The sequence below is a fragment of the Triturus cristatus genome, chromosome 11 (assembly GCF_964204655.1).
Source record: "Triturus cristatus chromosome 11, aTriCri1.1, whole genome shotgun sequence".
Classification (NCBI taxonomy): Eukaryota; Metazoa; Chordata; class Amphibia; order Caudata; family Salamandridae; genus Triturus; species Triturus cristatus.
The window spans coordinates 413044076-413069071 of NC_140594.1; positions in this window are offsets into that span (position 1 = coordinate 413044076).

Here is a 24996-nt window from a genome sequence, read left to right on the forward strand (position 1 = left end):
TTTGCCCTGCGGTGCTAACAAACAACACACCCCCCCCACCCCCCGGTCCCAACAGAACTCCCCCCTCCCTGCACCCCTGCATGAGCCCAGACAGCCCCCCCAAAGTGCAGTGTGCCTGTCGCCCCGTAGCTAAAATACTAACTAGTCCCCCAGAGGAGGAGGGAAGCCCCCAACAGACCCCACGCGACCTCCATAGGAGGGGAACATACGCAATCAATGAATGGTGAAGGAACAACGTCCAGAGCAAGGCCTATTCAGTCACCCCTCAATTCTGATCCGGCGGGCCCTCCTCGCCAGCCGCGCCCCCCCCGCCCCCCCGGCCCCGATCTCCAGGCAGAGTGTCCAGCCAGTCCCCAGCCGCCTCGGGCCGGTCGAAGAAGTGCGTGCGACCATCCACCTCTACCCTCAGCTTGGCTGGAAAGAGCATTGAGTACTTGAGGTTCAGGTCCCTTAGGCGACGTTTAACACCAAGAAAGCTCTGTCGCTGCTTCTGGACCGCCGGAGTAAAGTCTGGGTAGAAATGTACCTCCATGTTGTCAAGCTTGACCGGTCCCTGTTGCCTGGAGGTCTGGAGGATAGCATCTCTGTCCCGAAAATTAAAAATCCGGGCAATGAGCGGCCGCGGCGGGGCACCAGTCTTAGGTCTGCCCCCGGGGACCCGGTGAGCACGCTCCACCGCAAAAAGCTTACTCAGCCCCCGGGGCTGGAGATGGGTCAGGATCAAATCTTCCACGAAAAGATCCGCCGCCTCCGCCTCTCGTCCCTCCGGCACCCCCACAATACGGACATTATTCCTCCGGGCCCGACCCTCGGAGTCCTCCAATCGCCGGTCCATCAGGGCGCTCGCCTGGCCAAGCCGGCGCACCTCCTTCTGGAGGGCCACCACGTCTGTCGTGAGGCTCGTTGTGGTGTGGGCCAGGGAGTCGACTCGGTCGTTTGTTTTGGACAAGTCTGCCCTCACAAGGCTCACATCCACGAGGACCGAGTCTATTTTCTGCGCTAAGGTGTCGAAACGCTGGTCCACCGAGGCCTTCATCTCTGCGATGGCGCCCATGACGTCCCGGAGGGTCAGATCCACCGGATGAGCAGATGCCTCCGTCGGGCCCACCGGGGATGCACGCGATGTCTCCGGAGAACCCTTCTGAAGCGTGTAGCGGTCCATACTGTTGGCCTGGTGCGCCGTGCCACGGCGGGTCGTCTTCACCTTCGCCCGGTCGCCATCTTGTTTGGTGGACATGCTGGCTCTTCCACCGTCGTGCCAAGCTCCCCAAACGGGCCGCTATACCAAGTCACGGGTGCCAGGGGGGGGGCAGGGGCGACCACCGAACCGCGGGTCAACCCACCGCCGGCGGGTCAGCCGGGCTCCTGGACAAGGCCACACCACCGCACCCCGCTCCGCAGCCCGACCCGGCTTGAGAGCTAGGAGGGCGCAAAAGCGAAAGTGAAAGTGCGGGGTACGCCAGTCGCCCAGCCCCGCTCGCCGCTGTTATTCACTTTGTCCCCGGATCGCCCCACTACTCCAATCCGGGGGGCCGGCGAGGAGAAGGCCGCAACCTTCGATCGATGCTCCCACCGGCGTTCGGGGTCTGATTCGAGCCCAAAAAACGGGTGGCGCCTCAGCTCCGGTTCCCCAACACAGTCCCCTCAACAAGGACAGGATATCGCCAGGATTAATTCAGGAGGTCGCGGAGGTCCTCGGGAGCCTCGCACCTACTGTTTTTTTTTTTAATTTTATTCTCCCGGCAAACACGGGGATCACCCTAGGCAGCAAAAGGTCTAGCTACGCCACTGTCAGGGGGAACATTAGTAGCCAAGAGAGATGTGTCCCCTTTCTACCAGGACCACCCTAAATGTTCCCTGGACCAAGGTGACCCCCCCTCCTTAAGGAATCCTCCATCTTGAATGGCAGAATTCTACCCAATTAGGTTAGGGGATGCCCTCTCCCCAAAGGGATGGGACATGCATAGGGTGTAGTCATACTAAAGGCAAGAAGCCCTTTGGCTACCAGCTCCCAGTACCTGTAAAATCTCTAAATCAGTATTTAGGGGCACCGCTGAACCTTTATCCTCAGATTCCTGCAACCTATGAAGAAGAAGGATGAAGAAGATGCCGTGCAGCAAAGCTTGAAGACGGCTGACTTATCCCCAGGCCTACCAGCCTGTCTCCAGCTGAAAGAGCCTACAAAGAAGATAACGCCTGCTCTGTTGCCAGCGACTTCCAAGAACCCCAGCAAGACTGCCACTCTTCAACAAAGACCAGATATCACCAGGACAGCGGCCCTGTCCAGAAACCTCCACCTTAAAGGACTCCGGATCCAGGTGGCTCTGCAACCCCTGCCTACTCTGCACCCGACACCCACAGCCCGAGTCTGAGTAGCTTACCTGTCCAGTGAAGTCTACCCAGTGATCCAGACCTCGACTCCATCTGTGGTTGACCTCTCCTGGACCCCACGAAGTCACCTGCAGCTTCTACAAGAAGGGTCCCCCTTACTGCAACCGGCTCCGGCAAAGAAAATATGACACCAAATGGTACCCCAGCATCCTCAGTCCCCCGGCCTTGGGGAGCCCAGCCAATGGTGCCTGGACCTCCCGAGACATCTCAACTTACCTGTCCAGCTGGGGGTCACCTTCTTCCAGCCTCCTGGTCCGAGCCTGCAGCCACTTTGTGTGACCAAGATTCCCTATTGAAACACATTAGGCACCCAACGCTTATTTGCACCCTGCACCCAGCCGCCACTGTGCCGTTGGTGGTGTAAGGTTGGTGCTGCCTTGTGGCCCGCCCTGTGCTTGCCATTAACACTGGGGCCTGTGGCCTGAAACCACGGGTACATACCTGCAAACAGCACCTCTGTGGGTGCCCCCCAATCTCCATTGACTAACATTGTGCCCAGTGACCTCTGCACCCGGCCACCCCAGTGCCGCTGGTGGTGTAGTACCTATGGCAATCTGATCCTTGCCCAGTGCTAGTCTAAACTCCTGAAGACTGGAAGAGTAAGTCGTGTACTTACCCGTTAATGCATATAACTGTTTTCCTCCCATAGGATTGCATTGCATTTCTCCTATTGCATTCAAATGTTTACTTTCTACAATTGCAAAAGTTTTAAATTGCTGATTGACAATACCAAAATATTTCTAGTACTGTAAAGCATTTTTACTGCCTTGCAAAACAATTCCTACTGCATCTTGAAAAGTACTATTGCTATTCTTGAAACTGTACTTACCTACAACTGAGTTCCTCTTGGTCTAAAATAAAATAACAAAATAATAACTTTTTATACAAAAAGTTGGTCTTGGATTCAGTCTTTGAGTGTGTGCCTGAATGTGTACAACAAAGGCTTAACACAGCCCTCTGATAAGCCTAACTGCTAGACCACACTACCACAAATAGAGCTTTTAGTATTATCTAATTTAGCCTCTGGAAGCCTCTGGGGATCCATTGCACCCTGTGCACACTATACCTTACTTTGGTATAGTATATACAGAGCCAGCTTCCTACACCCTTTTAATGGTTGGATGTGTTCTAACCAATCACAGAGGCCTCTGTTTCTCTGTGTCCCCAAAGATCTGTCTTCTACATCTACTAAACCTGAGTCTAAGTGATCATGTTCTACAACTTGGTCTTGCTGCTTTTCAGATTTGCCTGCATCTTGTTGGTTGGTCTTGTATGTATCCTGAAAGTAATGTGACTAGGTATCTCTATAAAATTCTTATTGAATTAATGTTAGTAGGTATAAGCTAATGCAGAATGTCTGAAGCCTTCTTGGTATCCATGAAAAGGGCAGATGCATTCCGTCTACTGAACTTCCATCTCAGTTTCACACATCATGTCTAAAAGAACAATGACATTGCTGAATTCTTGATGACACCAAACTCATAGGTCATTGCTGTTGTACTAGGGTCCTTGAAAATAATAGCATATCGTCCATATCAGGGATTCCCAACATTTTCTGTAATAGGAGCAGTTTATGTTAAATAAAAATCATCCTGAGGTACTAATATTTTCAGTGCTATAATAGTGACCACATCAGACAAGATGGCATTAGTGACCACTATTTGCATAATTTATAGTAGCGATCATCTTAGGGCATCAGGCTGGGTTGCCAGCAGTAACTCAAAAAGGCTTTGTCAATTTTAAATGCCTCTACATGGGGAAAGGTAATACAGAACAGCCATAACTGCAACGACAAAGACAACAACAACAACTCCCCACAAATCCCCAAATGTTATCACTTAACCATCTGCGTTAAACTTATTTTGGAAATTCAACCGTTTTCCTCCAAGCATCCGGTTACGAGTTCTGAAAATTTACAGATTTCCATCTTGGATTGACACTCCACTTGGGATACACAAAATTACTCATTGGAGAAGCCTGATCCAAATAAAGAAAAACAAAATTATTGAAGACGTCAGAAAATATTGAATCTTTAAAGCGTTGAAAGAAGACAGGACCAAAGCACAACCCAAATGGCATTACATAATATTCAAAATGCCCACATGGAGGGCAGAATCCATTTTCCATCGGTCGCTTTTCTTTATACGCAACAGATGGTAAGCAAAGTAAGTACAAAGTGATGTTCCGTGGACTGACTCGAGGATGTCCTTTATAAGAGGCAAAGGATATTGATCCTTGATTATGATCTGATGTGAACCTCTATAATCAATACCAGGTCAATACGAGATTGAAGATCTTCATCTTTCTTGGGTACTAAGAGCAAATGTGCCTTTGAGAACCTATGTGGAAATCCCAGCTCAAACAGGGGCTACTGGGTGCAGATTGTAACAATCAGAGCCATTTACCACTGTTGAATGCTGGCCTGTCCTTACTGTTAAACACAAGACTAAGCACAATGTACACCGCTCTAGCTCTAGCTGTAGCAGGTATACAGATAGCAAAGTCAAGCAGCTCGAGGCTCATTCAGGGAGGTGGAGTGTAGTTAGAGACTCAGAACCAAAGAAATCATCTAGTAGCAACAAATAAATCAAGGTCCATTCAGTGATTTTAATTATAAATGAAAAGTACTTTAATTCTACACACCTATCCCAACAGTGTACATAAGAGTAAAACAGGCATACACCATTCGTTTTTACTGGAGCATCTGAGCACTCAAGCCCTGATTGAACATCTCAGACTCAAAGTTCTTGTGGGTATTGTGTAATGTTCTGTTCAGGTCTCCTCTTAAGGTTTTCCCTTGTCGAAAAATCCTGTCTTTGAATGGCTCCCCTCTCCTTCTCAAGGGACCAGGTCAACTGTCCCTTTTGCTCAGGAGTTAAGTCAAGTTCAAGACTGACGAGACAAGTGAGCATCAGCATTCAAGGCATGCCTCTGTGTTTGAGCCTGCGCCGTCTCTGTGCCTCTACGAGTTTTCAGGAGCAGCCTCCCCCAACTCAGAGTGTTTTATGAGCCCATGCACCTCATATTTCGTTGGCCCATCCCATACTGGTCTTCCTCTGGCGGGTTTGCCTCCGGTGTCAGTCAGTCCCCTTGCATCAATAGATGGTTCCGGTTCAGCGCTGGTCAAGCCACCTCGACTTTTCCCAGTGATGATGCCTGCCCACTGATGACTTCCCGGCAGCGTCATCACCCACCGGTGGCGCGGCCTTCATTCTCATCCCCAACTCTGACACGGATAGCCAATGTCCATTGCCAAATGGAGCCATTCCATGGAGGCCGGAGCATATGTCCTATTCTTATGGGCTAGGGCTTGGGGATGAATGGGAGGGGCCATTAGACCCTGAAGAATTCCAGCCCCTAGATCTCACGGAGGACACCTGGCGTTAGGAATTGGCGGATGTCAGTGGACTGGACGCCTCCCCAGATACTCGCTTGCTCTCACCTCCCACCATGGCTATGGAGGAGGGCGGGCAACGTCATAGACCTGCAGCTGCTCTCCGTGGCTGTCAAGACGAATATCTTGATGAAGGTGCTTCAGCCAGGAGTCACCCCCTTCCGAACTGCTTCTCCCATTTAATGAAGCCCCAGGGACTTCCTACTCTGGCCCTGGTTCAAGCCCTACCCAGGACACTTGCCCATCACCATTGCCCACCACAAGGAACCCCAACTTCCTCACCCAACATCCCACCCTGGAGAGCTTGGTGGTCCAAGCCTCCACTTCCAGAGTAAATCCTGGTGCATTCCCTACCACTCCACTGGACAGAGAATCCAAAAGGCTGGATAACTTGGGAAAGAAGATACTTTCTTCTGCCAGCCTGGCACTACAGTTGGTGAACAACGTGTGCCTTTTGGGCTGATACTCTGTCGTGGCTGACCCTGGTTTTCTCCTCGGGATGACGCTGGTGCTATAGAGGGGTCCCCCTCCCATCCGTCCCCAGTCCGGAATATGTATAATACCCTCGGACTCGGGAGACAGGTGGGCGTGGGAAGGAAGGGAAGGTTCTGCAGGGAGAGAGACCTGAAATGAAACAAGCAGACGTTTAGACACTGCGCTTTTCTTCCCCTCCCCGTGGACAGAGCTTACTCCTATCTGTTCCCCGCTTTACCTGTCTCTATTTCCTCCCGCTATCGGTTGATCAACGGTTGGTTCTGGCCGTGGTCGTTTACCCAGTTACACTGGTGGGGTGACTCACGGTCTTTGGTGCGGTTCAGAGCAGGCTCAGGGGTCGGCTCTAGGACTCCAGAAACCGGAGCCAGGGTAGCCCAATGCTTCTTGAGCTATTGCGCTGTCACAGTATTCTCTCTCTCTCTGAGACACCCGTCACACAAGCACTGGCTTGTTGTGCGTACGGGGAGAGACGGTCTGCTGCGTTTAAGGCTGCGGATAGTGGAGACGTTCTGGTGGAAACCGCCGGTGGGGCTACTACTCCAAGCCCGTGGGGCCGAAGAGCGCCGAGGTAGAGGATTCCTTAACGGAAATAAGTGCAACACAAAAGGAAAGAACGGGAGTGAATTTGGGTACCCTCTCGCGGTGCCCCGACAGTTTGAGGAAACGGAGAGCTCTCGGCACCCAAGTACGTTCTGGCCAATCCAAGGTGTTTGCGCTGCCACTCTATGCTCACCAACGAGGAGCAGAGGAGCGCGCACCAGGGGTATGGCGGCCCAGCAATCCGTGGGCGTCTGGGAGGATCCGAATGCGCTGTGACTCACCTCACATCCGTGGGGTTGAAGAGGCAGTGGTGAGCACGTCCTGGAACTCGGGGAGTCTCTGGAGGGAACTTCGAGCCGGGGAGTCCCGATAACAAAGCTGAAGCTGGAGCTGCGAAGGTGCGGGCCGCTGAAGGAAGACGGGCATATCCGGAATCATTGGCACCGCCCCCTGCGTCGGGTCGGCTTTTATTTCCGGACGCGCTAATGGCCACGGGGAGCGTGGTTTCGCTGCGCCACCTGGGAGATGTAGTTTGGAGCGCTTTCCAACGCCTGAGGGTCGCTCGGTTTCGCTCCCGCCCTCATGCTCGATCATGACATACTCCTATTCGCTCAGGGACTCGGTTGCGCAGGTGCTGTCTATGGTCTCAATGGAGGCCCAAGCCATACTCTCCCAAGCTACTGCTGCTGGGAGGAACACAGCTAAGTTTACCATTTGCTGTGGGCTAGACATGACCGACTCACTAGGCAGAGCAGTTTAGTTGGTGGCCCTTAGGCGTCACATTTAATTGAGAACCTGTATAGTCCACAGGAACTCCTCAGAATCCGGGCGATGCACAAAGGGGTCCTCCTCTTGACATTCCCAACTCTGATATAGCACACACAGAGTATTGACGCAATGAAGTGAGGGATAGGAATTAGGGTCGGAACAGCAGGGAATGGGATACCTGTAAACAGAGAACACAGGATTAATACAGTTCTATAACACCGACTACTCTCAATAATGCTCACTGCAATAGCTAGTACCTGAAAACAAAGCTCAAGTAGATGCTGCGTTTCCTTTTTATAACCAGACAAGATACGTCTCTCTCCCTGGTAGGATAGATACCTACAACAATAGAACATATACAAATTACCAATCCATTCTTACTTCCTTCCCTCCCACTATGGAAAATCACACATGAATCACACGTACCCTTCTGTCATTCCCAAACACAGAGAAAAAGAGAGACAAAAGAAATGAAAGTGGAATTGTCTCTTTCTGTAATCCAATGATCAGAGTGTAGCAAAATAAGTCAAAAGTTCTTGCTCCCAGTTAAATGAAAGACGACTCAAAATCCAATGACAGTCTTGGTTCTGATGCTGAATCCCACAATAAATAACCTCCTTGGTTATAATTGGAGAAAAAAGTGAAATGCCCAAATTATTCCAGAAATAGAACATATAATTATCATGACCATTTAACTAAGCAACAGCCACAATGCAGGAGTTACCTCGAGTACTGTATTATTGGAACAATCGATGCCCCAACATTCACTCCAGACGAGAGTGTCTTCTCGAGCGCTACTCAAGCCTGAGCAACACATAGATCCTGGCAGCCGTCAGATCTTTGCACATCGCCGTACTTCTGAACGGCATGTAAATTACCCACGATAGCGCTCTCACAGCGAGAGCTGACAGTCTGCTGAATACCCTAGGAATGAGGCCACAGTTTCCAGCCGCTTCCAATTGGCTGTTAATCCCCAATGGCTTCTCAGCGGTAACACGCAGACAGCCGTCTGCAAATTTAGAAACCTCAGTTGGTGGAAAGCCTCGGACCAGAAGAAAAGGCGTCCCACCGTAACGACTACTCGAGGCAGAGAATGTGGATAAAGGGCACCGAACAGAAAGGAGAATCAGTGGGCAGTGCAGCTGTACACCAAGACGTTCTCCTACAGCAAGCAAGAATTACGCACACCGCTCTGTGCGCGTCCCGGCAGATAAACGTCTTTGGCCCCTCCCAGAAGGAAGGCCTTCTGGGAGATGTAGTTTGTGGCTAATGTCCTCCAATTACTCTACAATGCAGGCGCATTCGATCAGTGCCTGACAGAACCACTGGCTTTTCGGTGAATGTACAGGCCTCGCTTATGGACATGCACCTGTCCCTTGATAGACAAGGCTCACTCAGCAGTAGAGCTCTTCAAGGACAGCAGAGCTAACGCCAGGTCCTTGGGCCTTTCCATGGCCCCATGCCAACCGCAGTCCACCTTTTGCTCTTTTCGTGGCCATGGAAGGGGCTTTCAGAGGTCTCTACCCACCAAACTACCATGGCACGTAATTTGTCAGTTCCTGCGTGGCTGAGGACACAGTATCTATAGACCTTGTGGGCCAGGTAGCCAGAGGTCGGACCAGTCCGCCACCTCACCAGTAGCCACAGCCTTCAAGCCTCTTCAGTTTGCCCTCCGACCATTATGGGCACCAAGTGGGAAGCAGGATGCCATCACCTGCACCACTGGAGGTTGATAACATCGGACAGCTTGGTTCTCCAGATTGTACGAAGGGGCTATTCCCTTCCCTTCATGACTACCCCTCCACATATGCCACCCACATGTGACAGGCTGATGGAGGACCATATCTCCATATTCTTCATGGAAGTGGTGGGTCTCTTAGCCAAGGGAGCCATAGAGAGGGTGCAAGTATGAGAAGTAGGTCATGGTTGCTAGCATGGCCAGCAGGCCGCCGATCAGGCTGCCCCTTCGGGAGGATCTTCTCGCGCAACAGCAGGAGAGGATTCTCCACCTGAACCTGTCAATGCTCCGCCTTCATGATTGGAGATTGAGTGGCGACAGTTGATAGCTTTCGGCCTTCTGCGCAAAGTCCGTAATGTTATCTTGGCAGCTCGGCGTCTCTCCACCAAGACAGTATACACCAGCCAATGGTGCAAGTTTGTGGCATGGTGTACAGCTAAACAGGTTGACCCTTTATCTGCACCCCTTTCCCAAGTTGTTTTATTTAATTTTACCTTAGCTAAGCAGGACTCTGCATTGGGCATATTAAAGAGATATTTATTCACCATATCTGCTTTCCTCCGGCTGCCAGATCAGCCTTCCCTCTTCAAGTCGACTATTGTAAATAGGTTCCTGAAAGGTTTGCAACACTTATTTCCTTCAGCTCCCTTTATTATGGCTCACTGGGACCTTAACTTGCTTCTTACTTTTCTCATATGTGCTCCCTTTGAGCCAATTCATACCTGCCCTCTTAACCTTCTTATCATCAAGACGGCCATTCCGGTGGCAATTACATCTCCCCGGAGGGTCAGTGAACTGTAATCACAGCCTCCATACATCTCATTCTTTCCAGATAAACTGGTTCTTCTTACTCGAGAATCCTTCTTGCCAAAGGTAGTCACCCACTCCACATAGGCCAATCCATCACCTTGCCTAATTTTTATGCTCCGCATCATCCCTCTAAGAAAGAAGAGAGACTCCACTGTCTGGACCCAAAAAGAGCATTGTCGTTCTACCTTGGCCACACAAAACTGCTCTGGGTGGACGATCAACTGTTCTTAGGATAGATCGGAACCAAAAAAGGAAAGGTCATGCAGAAGTGAACCAATGGATCATGCTCTACAATAAGATCCGCTATGCGTTGGCCAAGAAGCAAGCCCGAGTGAGTTTGCTTGCTTATTTCACCAGAGCCAAGGCTGCAACCATTGCGTTAGCACATGGAGTTCCAGTCCTGGACATCCGCTAGGCAGCACCATGAGCCTCACTGTACACGTACACCCAGCACGGATGTATGACGATACCAAAACAACGTGTGCCTTTACAACGCGGTTTTTAGTTCGCGATGTACGTCACAACGCATGCAATTACAATGTATGGCATTAGTTCGCATGTCCTTAGAAATGCATAGTAAATGCCTTTACAATGGACCCCATTTCCCCGCAACCTAAATAAAAAAACCCTGACCCTAAACGATCAAACATGACCATACACTACGCCCCCCGCCCCAAAGCCCTAACAGTAGCATACACTACCACCCTCTAACACTACCCCAAACCCTAACCCCTAAACACCAAAACAGTAACATACACTACCCCAACCCCTAAGCCCTAAACAGTTAAACAGTAATATACACTTCCATCCCCTGACACTACCCCAAACCCTAAGCCCTAAAAACCCTAAGCCCTAATCCGTAAAACAGTAATATACACTACCCCCATGACACTCCCCCAAACCCTAAGCCCTAAGTCCTAAACCTTAAAACATCCACTTACCTTTGTTTCCTCGTGGTTCCTGTGCAACTTCGCCATCTCTGCTCCCGGTTCCAGCATCGCCATTACATCGCAAGTGCATGCGATGTAATTGTATGCGTCGCAATGTCCACGCATGGTAACGTCGCATGTGTTGTAACGCATGCGAGTAAAGCCATGCGTAGTGTTGCCAGCGCGGTAATGGTTGTTCGCCCCCAGCACTACTGCCTGGACAGTCAAGTCCGTCAGGTCGGGCACTTTGCCCGTTCAGTCCTGTGGGACTTCCTAGTCTAAATGAAGTTCCCAGACCCACCTCGGGAGAGGTATTGATTGGGTATCTATTCTAAGGTAAGGAATCTGTGGCTAGAAGTCTCTATTAGCAGAGCATGTTACTTACCTTCGATAATGCCTCATCTGGTAGAAACTCTATCTAGCAGCAGATTCCTTACAGACCCACCCATCATCTCTGTGAACGGATTTATAGGTACAGGGCTGCTCCTTTCTCAGGGCCCTAGCTCCACACACCAGTGCTCAGTGTTCTTCATGGTTCTGCGCTCCTGGTAAGGAAAGTTGTGAAAAGTAACTGATATCAGTGCGCTGGGGTGACGCCTATCTAGGCAACACGCATGTCCCTTCCAGCGCAGGTGACACCATGTGGAGCCAAACGATCCCACCTACTGGAGTGCAGAGGTACTGCTCTCGAAAAACGTTCCGGATCCAGTCTGACGCCTTGGGATTACTCTAAGGTAAGGAATCTGCGGCTAGATAGAATCTCTACCAGAGAAGGCATTACTGAAGGTAAATAACTTGTTCTTCAGGGATCAATCTCTAATAATTAATTGGTCATGGATGAGTTCTACAGTTCGTTAATGATAATTTATTTCATTGGCAATTTAGCTCAAAATGTGTGCTATATACAACAAAAAGGTCAGCTAACACATTTTTTGTCCCTTAAATGGCATGCTGAACCTTTCTCTAGGCTAAATGAGCGGTCGAGCTGTCTATAGGAAGTGATCACTGTGGCCAGGGAGCTGGTGATCATCTTTTGGGTGGTATCATATCAGAGAGCAGGTTGGGGCACACATGCAATGGTGGAGGAACGAGAGACGACGTGGTAACCCCTGGTGGGGGTGCGGTGGCTTTAAAGGTAATATGTGATCTAAGAACGAGTAATGTGGAACCTTCATTTTAAGAAAGGAACTAATATTGACACTCACTGTGGTCCATGTGTGTAGTTTCGGGATAGAGTCACAGGTTCACAAGTATATTTAGCATATAGTCCTATGCTGCCTTTAAATCTTTGTATACCCTGTATATTTATGGTTACTTGTATCTCTTGTCCTTTATCTTGCAGACCCTTTATCCTCTCCACAATCAGCTTCGCTAACCTTGCACGACTGATCCAGTATCTTCCTCATCTTTAACTGCTTTGGACTTTGATACTTTCTTCAACTTCCAAAAAGACAAACTGTTCTTTTCCTTTTTTCGCCTTCGATCCCTTTCTCTTTAATCCATTGACCTCCATTTGCTCCTCTCCTCACTCATTCCCTCCAAATCTGGAACTGACTGAATCATTTACCTTGCAAACTATTCTCCATAGCGGCTCTGTATGACACACACCTCTCATCCCTTATGTTTAATTTCACTGACACATATTACCTTTTCTGTTCTCTTTTTTTTTTAACCGCACCCTATCTTATTGTATTCTGCTTGTTCATTCAACTCACAATTACTCTTCCTATTCTTTAAAAGCGAGACCTTCTTGACCCATCTTCCGTCTCAAACTATTGCCCATTTCTATTCTTTCCTTTCCTTATAAACTTCTTGAGAGAGTCTTCTTCAAAACGTTTTCCTATTACTTGGGCCTCAACTCTCCTGCTAGTCAGCTTTATTCAAAGTTTGCTCTCACTGGTACCTGCAAGGCCCCATCCCAAAAACAACACTAACACAAAAGCAGCGATACCAGATAGGAAGACACCAACACTGGGAAACCGAGGAGGGACAGAAACACACCCTGGATCAGGGAACACACAGAGACAGCGAATACTCTCTGACCTCGTGACAGGCAAACAAAATGAGCCAATGAATACACAAGGACAGAGAAGAGGCTGACATTGGTTCAGGGAATGCACTGATATGGGACACTGACAGAGAGTTATAAACCAGACACTGACAGAGAGTTATAAACCAGACACTGACACAGAGAGTTATAAACCAGACACTGACACAGAGAGTTATAAACCAGAGTTAGGCCAAAAGCATTCAGTGTATAAACAAATCATTTGTAAACATTAATAATGAAATAAAATAAAAGAAAATATGATCTGAAACTAGACAGTTGCATATAAAAGTATTTTTATCTGTCACATTCATTATACATTTTTAAATGTAATGGAAACGATATATCGTTTGTCGCAGAGCTGAGCGGCGGCACCGTGTTCGATTGAAACATAGTGCCTAGTGTAACTGATGTAATCAGTCTCCTTACATTTTATATGAATTTACTCAGCGCTGTGTTTCACTTGAGCACGATAAACCCCTCGGATGGCTTCCCGCCTTGCCTAGGGATTGTTTAACATTACCCCCACAGGAGCATGCGACGCCTTGGTCTGCATGTGTAACGACTCCTATAGGGACAAATCACTCTTCATATAGAATGACCACAGTTCCTCCATCCTGGTTGTGGGTCCAGGAAATCCCTCCATTGTGTTTTTTGCACAATATGAATCTTGCATAAAGCTGGCTGGTTTAGTGCCATATTTTGGGAAGGTTATTTACTTCGCAGCAGCAGGGCAAATATAAGAATGAACAACCACAGCTCTCTAGAAAACCATGTACAACACATAATATAGGGAGCACATAGATATGATACCGTACCTCACCCCAGCCCTACTGGCTCCCACCCATATCAGTGATGAACTACCTTTGTCTCCGTCCATCACTGGCAGGGGCCCCTCTGAAAGCAAAACCCTGAAGTGCCCTACGGACGCTGTGCTGTGGTATCTACTGCAGTGACCGGTGAGGGGGCCACTACATTGTAGGTGGAAGTGTGAGGTTTGATTCACCCTGCCCCTCTCCGGGTCAGCAAGTCGCTGGCTAGGCCTGAAGTGCTTGTCTGCACCGTGCCAGGCATCTGGTAAAGGTTGTGGTCCAGTGTCTTTGAGAAGGTTTGTTCTTGTTTACAGAAAACCATGAGTCCGCCTAGAGTGATGAAACCCGACCACAGGGTTGGCAGTTCTTAGTGTTTACTCACTGCACATCACCGCTTTACTTCCTACTCAAGACATGAGTGGTCCGTCACCTCCTCTCCACCCTCTGCTTCAGGGCCAGGCACCCAACATGAAGAGCTTCAACCACCCTCCCCCTGGATCCTGAAGAAGCCAGGGTTCTTCCCATTAAGGATGCTGTTGGCTCCTGTCGCCCATACCATGCTTGGCATGTGAGGTGGCCGTGGTCCCGCAGGGCTGCGCCGTGAATGGAGCCCATGAGTGCCGTTCCCGCCTCTTCGCAGACTAGTCCTCCATGAACGCCAATTTCTGGAATGTTGTACGCACTCATACACTTGGTTACATGCTGAACTTAAATCGACAACTTGTCACACATCATAAAGCCTGCAACATCGCCATCACTTGCATCGGCCACCCTTTCGGAAGAAGATAACTGGCCAACTCCCCCCAGGACTTTCAAAAACCGAGCTAGACTGCTGTCTTCTCAGCTGTGGCTGCACCTGCTATAGTCACACAGCTCTCTGCATGCACAGGCACACACACCGAAGGGAAGGTGGACACACATTTATTATTCCATTCTTAATGTTGACACACAATGATCTTCATAAACTGAATGCCATCGGTCCATATGCTTCTCTACAATCAGATACACATGATGTCTACATGGTCCTTACATTTAATGTAGGGAAGCCTATAGCTGCTTTCCCTCACAGGGCTGCAGGGTTACCCTCTTTAAGAAGTGATCAGGATCTGGTCAGTGCATTAGTGCTGCTGGCATCCTTCCGGTGTGGCTGATGGCAGTTGTAGGAACGGGGTCATCCTAGGCTGGAGTTCAGGAAACAGACTGACACTGGGCCAGGAAGAGAACTACACTCGGGCAGGGATACACAGACCTTGGGCATGGTGAGTTTGACAAAGGTACTAGAAAAGGTAAAAGGAGACTTGCACACTAGGACATGGAGACATGGGCATGCCCGTGTGGGCCATGAAGGTAGTAAACACGTACACACTGGGACAGGGAAACACAGACTTACACCGGGAGGAACTGACAAACACTTTAAGACACATCTCACTGATCACACACGTTTGGGAAACCGTGGAAGACCAAACCCCCAAAAGAGCCCTTACATGTATGAAAATCATCCTCCAGCGGCAACAATATGCATATTGAAAGATTTTGCAAAGGCCTTAACCAGGCTGAATGTCAAGAAAAGTGGAAAATATGATATGGTTGAATAGCACTTTACAAACTGAATGTAACAGGTAATAAAATAATACATTCTTTATTGTTGTTTGGCTAAAAGTCATAATGTTTAGGATTTTATAAAGTCTGTTGGGCGGACGGACATGTATAGATTTGGAGGCGTGCGCTCTGTCAGGGCGAAGGAGTATTTTACTGGAGTAAAGCCGTCCTCCGCGGTCTAAATCAGGACCTTGGTGTAAAACATGGAAACTGGGAGGACCGCATACTCCTGACTGCAATCTAAAATGTAGTGTCTCAGAACAGCACATCTACCCATCATCAACAGAAAAGGAGGAGCAGGATCCATCTGGAAATGAGCTTGAAGCCCTGGTGGGACTAGGACAGCACCAGTGACATTCTGACAGCTCTCAGTATTCACATACTCTGATGGATACAATTCTGTAATTTACAAATACAAAAAAGCATCAAATAGCTCTTCTTAAACTTTATGGCACAACAATAAACGTAAGCCATCAAAAAATGAGTATGACTTGCACAACAGGCCTATTTCATACCTTATTACCTGTATCCATGACAGTCCAGGTTTCCCTATACCCTGCATGCCCTGACCGTAAAAAAAATCAATCCTATAGAGCTCTTCCACCAACCTCACTGACCCAAAATATGTATAACTGTAGTGTCGAACAAAACTACTGCCAATAACACAGTGAACTGGGACAACCATAAAGTGGTACAATAGACATTCAATACTGCAAGCATTCGACTCCTTTTATTCAGAGAGACACAATACAGAATTCAAATCGGAATAGAACTAAAGCAGCTATAACAATAACAACAAGCATTGGCATAGCCAATAGGTCTCGCTTTTGGGACCCTATAAGCAGGGCTTTAAGTGGGCCGGGTCTGAGCACCGGCAGTTTTTTTTGGGGGCCCTCGAAACGGGTCTCTATCGGGCTCTATTTTCGTGGCTACTAAAGGTAGTCCGTTCTTTATTTTTTTTTTTTTTCGGACCCGTTTTGAGGGCCCAAAAAAAAACTGCCGGTGCTCAGACTCTGCCCACTGTTGCTGCACTGTTAGGCAGTGCTTTAAATGGAAAAAGAGAAGTGCCGGTACTCACCAAATTGATAGGGGTGAGCCTGGGAGGTGCGTGTCTGGGGGTGTGGCTTCAAGGCAGCCTTGTGCACTATCAGCATTTTCTTCTTCACTGTTCAAAGTGCTTTTGGCCAAGTTCTGCCCATAGCTGCAGGGTGTAATTAGCGTTTGTTGTAACTATATATAGCGTGAACTTAGCCCGAGGGCATTAACATGAGAAGCAGAAGTTTTACGCGAAAGCAGACTTTTTTTTTTTTTTCAAGGCACTCTGACAGACAACGGATCTGCAAACTTTCCCTATAACTCACAGCGCGACAGTTCCAATGTCGAGACCTCTAGCTTAGAAAAACACAGGTGTCTTCCTGTCCTGTTGCGCTGTCAGGGTGTGAGCAGGGCCGGCCTGTTTTAACACCTCATTGTCCCTTTCTTCGCGCTCCTTTCACCGTCTCACCCCTGCTGATACACACACCAACAGACCCATCACCGTGAGGCAGCTAAACTATCGGTGATTTAGGTGAGCTGGGGAGGTCCCGAGGCGTTTGGGTTCAGGGGGCAGTCACTGCTTAGCTCAACTCAAAAAGGACCCCCTGCTGCCGCATTTCAGTCTCTATTAGCAAGGGCGCCAAATTTCTCTCCGCCTAAGGCGCTATCTTATCAAATGCCGGCTCGGAGTGTAGGGCTGCAGCCGCAACCTAGCGCCTGAATCCACTCGACATTAACTGTCAAGCACCCATAACCTAGAGACTGACCACAGCATGCCACTAGGAGTACCGGTACTCTCTTAACACAAGGAGAAGTCCCGGTACTCAATGGGAGAACACGGAGAAGTGCCGGTACTCATGATTTTCTTAAGCACACAGTGCTAGTTATTTTGATTTAGACCACGCCCCTACTCGGATAGGCCACGCCCCTTCAAGACATTAACCACGCCCCTTTTAGAGCACCCCCAGGTTTTTTTTCCCACTTAAAGCACTGCCTATAAGTATTTAGATGCAGCACAATATCCTTGGTGCAACAACATTAACTGTTGCATGGTTAAACATTTATAAGGTACCAAAGGCGAGACCTGTTGGCTATGCCAATGCTTTATTATTTTTTTTAAAGGACAAGCAGTGCTATCAGGCTCCGGCTGCCACTTAGAAGTAGAAAGAGAGAGGTGTGTAGAGAGAGAAGTGTGTAGAGAGAGAGAGAGAGAGAGGTGTGTAGAGAGAGAGAGGGGTGTGTAGAGAGAGGTTTGTAGAGAGAGAAAGAGAGGTGTGGAGAGAGAGAGAGGTGTGTGTAGACAGAGAGAGCGAGAGTGAGAGGTGTGTATAGAGAGAGAGGGGTGTAGAGAGAGGGGTGTGTAGAGAGAGAGGTGTGTAGAGAGAGAGGTGTGTAGAGAGGTGTGTAGAGAGAGATATAGACAGAGAGAGAGGTAGAGAGGCAGAGAGAGGGAGAGAGAGAGGTAGAGCGGTAGAGAGGTTGAGGAAGGAGGTATGCAAAACAAACATGTTCACTGTCTGACTAGAAATCCCGTTTGTTATGCCTCTGACAAGAATGCATTACTGCAAGATATTTATTTCCATAAAATTCCCAGCTGCGGACACAAAATAATTAATCTTTCTATTACCGGTTTCCTTTGTGCCTTTCATATTATGATAAAAATACAAAAATGCATTACTCAAAATATATTTCGAAATGCTTGCAAACAAAAAGATAAGTCTTTCTCAGCCGGTCTGCTTTGTTCCGTTCTAAAAGAACGTAATAGCTGTCACAGTTTTGCATACAACAAACAAAAAAAACGGGCAACCATGTTAAAAACATTCTAAAGGTCTAATTTGAGAACTGTCAAATTCATTTTCAGCGCTGAAAAAGTAAGCAATATAAGCGGACTCCTTGCATGTCCACAGCAACTTCATTTGAATCATTCAAGATGGTGGAAAGAGACAGCACACAACAAATGCGTTAGAATTGAAGAAATTGGTTTGGCAGTTTTAAAAAAACGAAAACTGAAAATCAACACATGACATACGAAACAGCAAAAATTGAGCCGCAAATGCACTTGGGCAGCATAGATTCATCATAAAAGATGGAGCCTTACATGAGCGCTCCTCCCATACAAGGAAGAAGGCTCTGTAACTATGGGCAGAAACGACAGCAGCACTGAAGTGAGAGCTTTCAGAGGAGCTATTGCAGGGAGTCCTTGAGAGGTGCATTGAGTATGAGATTGGATGTCAAGAGTGTGGGACGGGAAAGGTCTATTAAGCTAAATTATCCTTGGTGCCTTGCATCGAACAGTGACACCCACTGCAGTTGTAGGACATAAATGGAGAGGCCAACAGTCCTGCGCTGCATTGAAAACAAACCCCACCGGCTCTGCAGGTCAGGGAAACAGAAGTGCAAACACATAAAAGAGAAATAAAGAAAAAAAAGAAAATGCTTACTTCAACACAGCCACAGAGCTGACTAAAGTCTTCGAAGGGAGAATGAACAAACCCGGGAGTTGTGTGCACGCGCGCGTGACGGGGCCGTGAAAGTGATCGCGGGCTGGAAGGGTGCCCACGCGCGATGCACTTAATAAGCCACGATGGAAGCGCGCACCGCGCACATGCACGCAAGCTGTAGGCCACAGTGGTAGCATTTTCTGGAGCCCTTACTAAAGGTCTTGCTTGAGCTAGCACATCCGCTAGCTCAGGCGAGACCTAAAAATGAACGACCAGCTTTCCCCTAGAGTAGAAACTACATGCAGCTAATTGGCAACCCAACTCTAATAACATTGCATAATATGCAACTAACACAACAAGCGTTAGAAGCTAACTCTGGTCTCCATGGAGTAGCATGCTACACATTCCACAAACAACGCCTCGTCAGGGGTATTTTGTGCTATATAAATCTATAATACAATACAATCACATAAACATGCTATAAAAACAACAGATAACAGTATGTAAAATATAATACATCATTTCTTTTTATAAAACCAGCATAACAGAGATACTTCCCAATTGGTACTGGTTATGGAGTGCATTCCATTTCTATTCTGGCATGCCCTATTGAGTAGATTACACAAGTAGCATAAAGCTACGGCACCACTCTAATTAGTGATCCCTCGACTCTTAAACAGGGGTAGCAGCCACTTCTTGTGGGTAGTATACGATTTTGTACCAAAAAAGCATATACTACAAAGCAGTGTCTCTACCTTCCATTCTACAAACACAGCAATTACTGTGTCATCAGATGTCCTGAATTAAGACATATATTGCCTAATTTGTAGAATGAAGGGTGGTACTCTATCCATCTGGGTAGGTGAGGACATTAAATCAGCCAACCAGAAGCACTACTGTCCGTCATATTTAGATATGAACAGCGACCCAGACGTCATGTTTGTACATTGAAAAGAACTGCCATAACAGTGTTTACTTTCAATTTACAAAAGGCTTGATGGATGGCTGCTGCTGGTTTTGACGGCTGTTCACCAAACCTATAAAAAAAAAATGATTTTCAGAAACAAACTCCTATATTTGGAGTTCGTTGTTAAACAAACAACTAATGTCCCCTACACCCTGGGAAATTTATCTTAGGGTGTTTTTTCCTGTCCCTTTTCCTAATGGTGACGTAGTGGAAAAAAAGACATTACACCCTGCACCCTGAGTAGGGCGGGCGGTGTAATGCGTATCGGGCAGTCAGAGGAAATGTATTGACAAGCCCAGCAAGGGCTCCGTTGATGAAAAACGTAAGTTCCGCAAGTCTGTAACTGAGGTGGGCGGACTGAAAGCTTGTCGGACATGGTACTCTGGCACATTTGCAATGGAGCACTCTGTCCACCAAATTTTAAATCTAAATTAAAACACTGAATCTAATTCTAAGCCTTGCTTTGGATGAGTACTTAGTCTTACCTAAGATATGTTGTGCACTACATTTCTAGCTTTAATGCATCCAAATATGGCTCCAAATGAGCTCTTTCCATGTGAACAAGGCATCTCGATAAAAGCATGCCTCGTGTCACAGAGGGTTGACATGCGGGTAAGGGCCAATATTTCTCTCTAACCATGCCTTTAGCGTCAGCATTGGTAGGTGCAGGATTAGACCATAGTTCTTTGCAGCTATCCCCTTAGAGGCCACCTTAACATGGGAGAATAACATTGGTTTTTGGTTGCACCCACAACAGAAATAACATTTCGAAGACGTCAAGCCAGGAGGCCAACAAGACCACGTTCTGCCCCGCCACCCTCCAGGAGGATGGTGCCTTAACAAGGTCCGGCGAAGCTTCAGGGGTTTCCAGGGCACGGGTAGGGGCGGTGTGAAGAGGGAGGTCACAACAGGGTCCACATGGTGTTGGCGTCTTGGTGTTTCATCCCTCGCTCCCGCTACCCCGCGTCAGGAAGTGTTTTACTTCCTAGCAACTGACCCCTAGTCATTTCTTTCTATTTTGGGTTCGAGCAAACCTCCGATACCGGGACTCCAGAAGCACGGTGGGAGCCGGACGGTCTTCTTCCCCTTTTCTTTTTTGATTTCCTCGGGGCGACAGCTACTGAAGGAAGAAGCAGCTCCAACACCAAGGGTGGACCCCAGTAATTTCTGTTTGGACTGTTAAAGAACAATAAAAATACCATATTTCTGGTCTCACTGGTATCTTGCTCACCCAAGGACACCCGCTCTGTTACAAGTACATATTACAATTGCTCCTGTGGTGTTTGCAGATTATAAAACATGGTGAAAGTTTAGTGATGATTTCCTAATAAAGATAATCCACCTAATTCATTACAGCTACCAGTTTGCTGCTTTTATAAGTCACTTAGGATTGTAAAAATCGCCCTCCATTAGAGTTAGGAATAACTGGGGCACCTTTTACCAATGCAGTAGCCACACTGTGGCTGGATTTAAATGATCTAAAATCAAAGAGGGATTTCAATAGATTATGATCAACCCATGGCTTTACAACCATATCCCTGCCGAAACGCCCAAGCAGTGACAGTGACCAGGATACAGTCAGGAGGTCTTGGGCAAAAAGCTCCTGTCTATGGTATTTTGCCGCATGGAACATCTACCTCTGGAATCTGCCATGCATAATCCTTGTCTACTGTTTCACAATCAGCCGGTGCTACATTAATATCTCCAGGCATTAATGCATTGTGCTGAAAGAGGTAATCTGTGTCAGTTCATAAAGGCCCCCGCCGGCACAATAGCGGCTACATCGTTGAGTGTCATGAGTACTGCCTTTCCGCCCTTGTGTGGACCCAGGGTGATCTAAATGTTAGATATACCCAGCCCATCCTTGGGGTACACAGCCCAGTTATTCTGATGTGCGAGGTATCAAAGGCTGAATTCTCTACTGGGATTGGCTGATCTCTAATAAATAGTGCTGTGGAAACAACATATGGCCATCTCACCCTTGGGGCTGGGACACCACAACACAGTAACTTGCAAACCCACTGATAAGTATTTCCCATCACGAATGTTTTATGAAAACAACTGCCATCTTTCTGCTTGACATACTGTTGCCTTTCTACAGCTTCAATTTTGGAACACCACCCTGCAATGTGCCAACTGGTGATGGACATGGCACCTAACTCATGACTCTAACTACCTCCCCTCTAAATAGGACCGATTCAAATGCAACGATGCCAGGGGCGCAAACTAAACACACTTTAGGGTTACGTGAGCCCGTCACGATCTACAGAGGGTCGCAGATAGCAAAGCCCACGATTCTTCAACTGGTTGCAGCATATTTTCCCCTTCCCTGACTAGTTTTGACCAGTCCTTTGCAATTCTCTTATCTCTCTGCTCTAATGAGAACTATTTTTTTTCCAGAACAGCTGAAAACTGTCCATGGCACATGGGAAGGTCTTTGACCAGATGCTCAGTGACTTTATAAAAGATGTCGAGTACACGAGCCCAGTTCATCGAAAATATAGGAAAACATGTCTTCCAGCAAGTCAACAAACTAAAGTTCGTAGATATCCCAGCAGGGGTTACTTGTCGCCATGACTGCGGGTGTACTGGCCGCATCCACTTCCTGTGAAAAAGTAATTTTAAGTACTATTCTCTCATTTATTTTTGCATACAATCAGATACAAGAATCAAGAGATTGGATTTAGCCTCACCTTTGCACCTAAGTACAAGATTTAAAAAAAGTCACAGCCAGCCATACATGCGACTCAAATTGTAACTTTACTATATTGTTGGTAAGAATAGCCACATGGCAGAGGTTAAACGTCTGACAGCTTGCAGCAAGGCAGCTGTTGCCCTTGGGCCTCTGTGGTTTGTGGTTTGAAAATGCTACTTTGAGAAGTTCCAGATGCATTTTTTTCATTGTTGTGTTTTTGCTGCTGTTTAATCCACTCAGAATGAAATGCGGTATGGGAAGAGAAAACGCCTTCCTTTGAAGCTCTGCAGCTTTTATGTTCACGAATATCATACAGAGCAAAACTATACTCATTGTATCTTTTCAAATGTTATCCTACCAGACCATATGCGTCAGTATGGGGCAGAAAGTACACATAGGCCATCATTACAACTTGAGAGCTGAATTCTTGTTTGCACAGGGATCAGAATTACCAGTTGTGTGATTATAACCTAGCAGTTTTCTCACAGGTCAAATTTGCTGAAGGGGGTGGGGGAGGGGAGGGACGTATGGGTTCAAGGCCCAGATAAAATGCAAAAAATGCAGAATTTGATGTGTCAAAAAATGATTCTGGCCATATGTATGAACACATTTTCCCATAGACATAGAATGGGTAAAACACTTTGATACATCTGGTCCTCTGTCTGCTATGTCTCATTTTCATGTCTAAAACTCAGAATAGGAAGTATTTTCCACATGTGGTAAATACATTACCTAAAGGCAATGACAGTTACCACCTCTGGTAAGTACCCCACCATTTTCCGGTCGACGTGTAACGAAAGCCTCACAAAATACATTAATGAGGTCTCCAGACAGTTTCATTTGTCAAGAGAAAGCTTCTCGTCATATTTGAGGTTCATGAACACAGTAAGCGGGGACTATAATTTTCATGTCTGGTTTTGGAAGAGGCGGGAATTATAAATTAAAGCAATAGTAAAATATAATGACACCCAGCATTGTAATAAATGTCTTCTTCTTCAATGATTTAGCTAAAAAAATGTAAGATAATTGTGTTAGTAATATCCTCCTCTATCCCTCCTTTATCCTATTCAATCAAACTAACAGACTCACATGTTTACTGCTCAAATGAACAATTTATATTTCCCTATACTAATCCACCACTAATTCTTTGGGTTCCGGAGTAGCGTGCTACTCACTGAAAAGTGCTTCAATGCCTCGTCAGGGGTAGTAAGCGCTATATAAGGAATGGTTTCTTACCTGTAAACCCAGTTCTTTCTCAAAGGAATCTCCACTGAAGTCATCAACACTGAATAGCTCCGCCCACATGCAGGGATCCTGTAGCACTTTTCATAATATGTCTTCTTAAGTGTAGCTGTTCACCTTTCTTCAGGAAGACCTACAGAAACACTTAAGACATTAATGTTATGCACCCTATAAGAATGGCTATACTGGCCAATTTCTTCAGATTACATTTAAAAAAGGGTAATGAATGCAAAAGTACTTATAGATTTAAGGCCAATTCATTTGAAAAAAAAGTCGTTTGACTACTTAAATCTCTTTCACAAACATTTTTTAAAAGAAGCAAGAGGACAGTGTAGCCCTATAGGCTGACATTATGTAAACGTGAAAAAAGCGTCTATGCCTTTGAGGGCCCAGAGACCACCAGTATCCCATCATGCCCAGAAGTTGGCAGTTGCTTCAGTTCTTTTTGCCAAGATGTGGATGTGTTAGATAGGTCTAAAAATCTCCTCTGTCATCTCCACCGGGGAGAAGTGAGGTTTGCTTATTACTTCAATGCAGATTTCCCTGAGAGAGAACTGGGATTAAAGGGTCAGAAACCATTCCTTCTCTCTCAGGTGATCTCCATTGATAGTCAGAAGCACTGATTAGAGTAGCAACCCCACCAAACCGCGGTGGAAAAGACAGAGTAAACAAATCAAACTAGTTTTAGGGAAATACATTTCTGAGGGGAGCCTGTCCTACTTGAGCATCTGTTCTAGCATCTGAATCCAAACAATAGTGTTTGGTAAAAGTGTCAACTGATCTCCATGTAGCCGCTTTACAGATCTCAGCGATTGGTGCATTTCTCATTAAAGCAGCTGTAGCCGCTTTCCCTCTAGTGGAAAGAGCTTTAGGTCTGCCGGACATAATCTTATTTGCTTTCTAATAGCATAATAGAATGCAAGACACTATCCATCGGGATATGAACTGTTTGGACATGGCTAAACCTGTGTCGACCAGCCCATAGTTTACAAACAATTGGTACAACTTGTGGATATCCTTTGCTTTGTCCAGAAAAAACTTTAAGACTCGCCTGATGTATAGAGAATGGAGAGTCCTTTCAGCAGGGGAGGAA